This window comes from Lactuca serriola, chromosome 6 (assembly GCF_051521515.1).
Source record: "Lactuca serriola cultivar US96UC23 chromosome 6, Lser_US96UC23_V15, whole genome shotgun sequence".
NCBI classification, from domain to species: domain Eukaryota; kingdom Viridiplantae; phylum Streptophyta; class Magnoliopsida; order Asterales; family Asteraceae; genus Lactuca; species Lactuca serriola.
The window spans coordinates 29,274,871-29,280,787 of record NC_136413.1 but is presented as its reverse complement, the minus strand read 5'-3'; the positions used below and the strand labels follow the sequence as shown (position 1 = coordinate 29,280,787).

Genomic DNA, 5,917 nt, shown 5'->3' with positions numbered 1-5,917 from the left:
AATGATCTATATAAATAAACAAAAACAATCTAAATATCGAATATATCGAATATATCTCACAAAAAAAAGTCGTAAAGATGAAAACCTGGTTAATTTCGAATATATCTCACCTCAATGTATAAAATATCTGAAAGAAACTTAAATCATATATGATCATATGATGTAATTAAACAATCTCTCTCAGTATAGAACGTAAAAACTACAACGATATAACTGATGAAATAAATATCTCAAACTACTTAACAAAAATCCGATGAAATAACTCCAATACATATTCGAAACTTGATAATCTTGATAATGAACTCCGATGAAACAACTCCAAAAGGAATATAATAAGCGTAATTCCAAACAAATTATAAAAAGCAATAATCTTGGTAATGAACTCCGATCTATCCGATTCAAACGATACGCATACCTGATCAAATCGGAAACTCAAAACGAAGTAGAAAACTGAAACACAGATGCGAAACTTCACGATTAATTGAATGAAAACGTATAATTGCTAACGAGTTATATAAATAACTCCGATCTATCCGATTCAAACGATATACATACCTGATCAAATCGGAAACTGAAAAAGAAGTAGAAAACTGAAACACAGATGCAAAACTTCATGATTAATGGAATGAAAACGTATAATTGCTAACGAGTTATATAAAGAAAATAATCTTGATAATGAATTCCTCATATCCGATTCAAACGATATAAAGATATCATCAAATTGGAACCTGATAACACGAACATGTAAGTTCTATGTAAAAAAGTTGTTAATTTACAAAGATACCCTTAATGAAAATGGACACGTGTATTTTTTTTTAATTTGAACATGTTAGATAAATGATTGGCTGAGAATGATTCCCTCATTCTCAACATTTTTTTATTTTCTCAATTGAACCTACGTCTATATATATATATATATATATATATATATATATATATATATATATATATATATATATATATATATATACACCTAGGTTATTCTATTCAAAATAATTATTGTGTTATTGTATCCATAACTGTGGGCCAATCAATTTTACTTATTTTTATGAAAGTGATTAATATATATTATTGAATTAAATGTAATTGAAAAATATCATCTAATTTAATTACAAGGGTACTTTTGTCAATTAATAAAGATTTAATAAAGGAAAATTGCATATTTTAAGGGATCATAGATTCTATTAATTTTAAAAATCCGATTTTACGAATTATAACTATTTCAATTTGGATATTCTGACAGAATACGTTTATTTATTTAACTATTTACTCAAAAATAAAAATATTCTTGAACCATAAATAATAAAAATATTCTAGAACCTAATTTTTGATCATGAATTTAAAAACTTCTTGTAGAATAACAAATTCTTAAACAATAAATTGAAGAATAAAAACAAAAAATACATATTTTCTTATAGAATACGGGTAAAAATTGTTAAGAATTACATTTATTATTAAAGAATAAAACTAAAAAAACTTTCAAAACGGGGAAGAAAACATCAAAAATCTAACAATGACTAATACATTCTAAAAGAATAATGTGGTCCGTTTCAATTTTGTGGTCCGTTCTTCAAGCATCAACTTCTATGATTCCAACAGAATAGGAATTCATGATTCCATTCCAACAGAATTGGAATACGTGATTTCATTCCAATAGAATTGGATTCTCACCAATATATACCATCCATTGAATCATCTACATAAACAATTCCTTTTCAGAATTCAACATTGTCAAGATCATGTACTGTCCACATAAATGAAGTGTTAAATAAGAAAAAAAAACATAAATTGAAATATGAATCAATTCATAAAATGCAGCCAAACAAATTGGAATTACCTCATAAGCCTCGTTTTTGTCAAAGCCAGAAAACACTTTCAAATTGAACATATTAAAATAAAACATCAAATCCATCTATTTCAATATGTCTTTCTAGGAACCCACTCAATGGATAGTCTTGCACAACATTATCATAACATAATAGAATATGATAAAAAGCTTTCACTAATTAAAAAGCATTAAGTAAAATGTAAACAATTACAGTGGTCAAAATAACCTGCTTTAGAAAACTTGCAAGCTTCTTAACCTCAACCTTTTCTTGAACCAACTCTCCTTCCCTTTGTGTCAATTGACCTGATAAAACTTCAACCTAATCAGAAACATCAAAAATGAACATTTTTAGCAACTTAATTCAAAGGAAAAAATATGGATTGTGATTATCGGTTTATGTCGTCTGAAATAAACCTACCATGGCAATAGCCTCCTCCACATCATCTTTGTTTTTACCAACAACATGCCACCACATTGGATTACTCCAACAAAAATATCATCATTCATCTTATCCAACGCGTTAACCAAACCCCTTGGCGTATTATAGCAAAAAAAAACCTATCTGCACACAACATTTGAGAGCCTTCTACACCCTTCTTCCCCTTCGTTTTTAAGCTCTCCCAAAAAATTACCCATTTCAAATTCAGCTTCCACTTCTACTGTTCTTTTCAATTTTGATCTAGTAGCAGAAACACTCAAACACCCACTAAATACTACAAATTTGTGCTCAAATGGCTTCAGAACCAGAGTTATCAGTGCCTCGTTTGATCGAGAGGCTTATGGAGGTGCCATTCCTTTCAGGCTTCACAACCACCAGGCCGGAATCAGATTCAAGTCGCGATTCTGAACATCTGGATCACGAATCTACAAACAATCTTCATCATCAGGGTTCGTCACTCAACAGGATCATCCTGATCAACCTGGTGATGCAAGGAATGATGGTGATTGGAGGTGGCACTACTACTGGTTTCGAATCCCTGATGAACGATCTGATGAGGAAGGACGGCCAGCCACCGGCACCTCAAACGTCGATCGACGCCATGCCGACTGTGGAGATAAAAGGTACAGATGAAATAGAGAGTTTAGGGGGTGAGTGTGTGAAGAACTACAGCGTGCAACAATTCAGTCAGCAATGGAAGCCAACTTCGACTTTCCTTTATTCTTCGAGATTATGAATGATGGAGATGATGATCTTTGGTACAAAGAAGATTGTTGATGGGGATCGGTGGAAGTGGTGAGGCATTGTTGTAAATCGAGGGGGTGGTCGTCGATGGAAGATTTTTATGGTGGAATAGGGTTTTTGGTAGTGAACGTCGTATATAAGAATGAGAAGAAATTAGGTCAAAGTCAAAATAACTAGCATAAGTATAGGAAGTATTCTTAGAAGATATTTACAAAATTACTTTATTACCCTTATTTAATTATTTAATTATTTAATTATTTATTTAATTTTGATTGGCCCATATTTATGCATACAATAACACAATATTTAGTTTAAACACCTGAACCTAGCTCTCTCTCTATATATATATATATATATATATATATATATATATATATATATATATATATATACTATATTATTAAACATATTGCTTGTTTCTTGAAAATTAAGAGGTACAATACCTATTACCTTATGTACAATAATATTAAGCTTATAATCAATATCACGTGTATAGGTATACACGATATTATCTTATCGTATAGGTATACATGATATATCCTGATGATACCTTAATCTTCTCTACACACAACAACTGCCATCCAAGAAAAACGAAACCCTCTTCTTTCCGTCTCATTCCTAATCGCTTCAGAATCGATCGATACTCACAAAATCAAACCAAATCTCTACCGTCTGTCTCTTGGCGTCGTTGCTGAATGTGTCAACGCCTCCATCGTCTCTGCCTGACCTCGGATGGTACGCCACAAGATCTTCCAAGGAGCACGGGGAATCGAATACAACACTCATCGCAACATAGGAATCACGCTTTTGGCCCTAGGAACCATTCAGGTATGCAAAAATCGATCACACTTTCATACTTTCTCTCTCTAACTCTGTAATTTTGAAATCGTAAGACATATACTGGGGAGTTCACTTTCTTTGTTAGGGTTTATCTTCTTAGTTATCGTGAATTTTTCTTTAGTTTTATGTTGGCGTTACCAAAAATTCAATAAATTACAAGAGTCCGAGAGTAATTATAGCACATTAACAACACCATTCATACCAAAATAGAACTAGAAATCAACTTTCGATGTCCAAGTTCATCAATAGAGTGTGAATTTTATGGAGCATAGTAAAATTTATGATAAACACTTCAAATAGGATTAGATTGTAAAAGAAACCATACCAAGTGTAACTATCATCATTATACTGGTTCTAATATGTATTTGACTTTTTTTGATATTGATCAGGACTATGGAAAATGTCTAGTGACCGTGGAAACCCTAACTACGGATGATCTTGTTCCAATAAAAACTGGCAAGGTTTGCATTTCGTAAACTTTTGTTGCTTAATCTTATATTTCCACAATTTACATCTCAATCTTTACATGTCGAAGCTTATAAATTTTATGAAAAATTCATGCAAATAATGAAACCTAGACCAGTGCAGGCTGCAAGTATTCCTGGAATGCTTGGAATGTTTCAGAATGTATGTGCTCTACCTTTTTCTATTAACAATCTTGTTCTTTATCATCTAAATTAAGGTTATAAACTTAACTCTCATATGTTTGCTACTCCTTTTACTTAAGGAATGGGATGCTTTGGTGCTATCTACTTTTGCATTAGAGCAACAATTACATACAACAAGGCAAGAGCTTAGTCATCGTTTATACCATGTACCACAAACAACTTACTTGTTCACAATTTCAAACCTTGTTTTATCTTCCATTCTTCAAATTGTTCATTTTCCAAGCTCATGTTTATATTATTTCTGTAATGTCAGCATGATTCAGCTTTTCGGGTGATTGCAAGATTAAAGAAAGAACTTGATGAAGCAAGGGCAATGTTGTTAAGTTTAGAAAGATAAGCACCAATGCCAGCAACAACAACAGTCTCATCAAATGCTTATGCTATAAGCAATGGGAAAAGTGGTTCTTGTTTTCTGTTCTTCATTTGAGAGGTCTGTAATCTTTCTTGATTTTGTTCTTTTGTGAATTATATTTCTTTCAACTTTTTTGTTTTAACAGCTACTACTGAGGATGATGAGTTTGGTCCTGATGGTAAGAAATTCTGCCCTAGAATTTCTTCCAGTATCATAACCGAATTAACAGACTGCAAGGGTTCACTTTCACAACAAAGGAAGAAAAGACAGGTATCATGGATTCTGAAAGAACTAGAATTCAAGATTCCATTCCATGGCTTGCTTGATTTTTGCATTCTGACCCAATTAGAATTCAAGATTCCATTGTATGGCATGTTTGTTTGGCAAATGGAAACAAGTTGACATTTTTAAAAATTGAAATATCATTTTTGCATTTTTTTTTTCAAGATTCCTCCCACATTGGTTCCATTGGATGCTATTGAGAGGTATACACAGCTCAACAGTTACCCTCTTCATAAAACAAACAAAGCTGGAATATTATCTATTGACATCCATCAATCAAAGGTACATATTTTGTAATTCCAACTGCATTTCCACATTCATTCTTGATTTTTTATTTTGGGTTTTTAAGAAAGATATGTTTTGCACATCTCAGGATCTTATTGCTACTGGTGGAGTTGATATGAATGTTGTAGTCTTTAATCGATCTTTAGGGGAAATTGTATCTACACTCAGTGGCCACTCCAAGAACATAACTTTTGGTGTCCCCTTAAGTACTGAATCGATAAAGTGTTTTGAATAGGTAATGATTTATGTTGATGTAAATATTGTTTTTATTTTTCATACCGAATGCACCGTCTTAGAACAAAAGACTATTTTACCCTCATGTTAAAAAAGTACAAGGGTAGGATTTGTCATGGGAAAACCCTATCAATTTTTGTTCAGATGTATGTATTTATTTTGGGACCGTTTTTGTGATTGTTTTTCTCCCATAATGACATGTCCTGTAAAAAAAATCATGTTATGTGACTGATATGTATCTCACT

At 31.9% G+C, this 5,917-nt stretch overlaps 1 pseudogene; it reads left to right on the top strand.

The window, feature by feature from the left end:
• The first annotated feature begins 2,559 nt into the window (after positions 1–2,559).
• On the top strand, positions 2,560–5,673 carry LOC145059611 (pre-mRNA-processing factor 19 homolog 2-like; annotated as a pseudogene).
• The last annotated feature ends 244 nt before the right edge of the window (positions 5,674–5,917 follow it).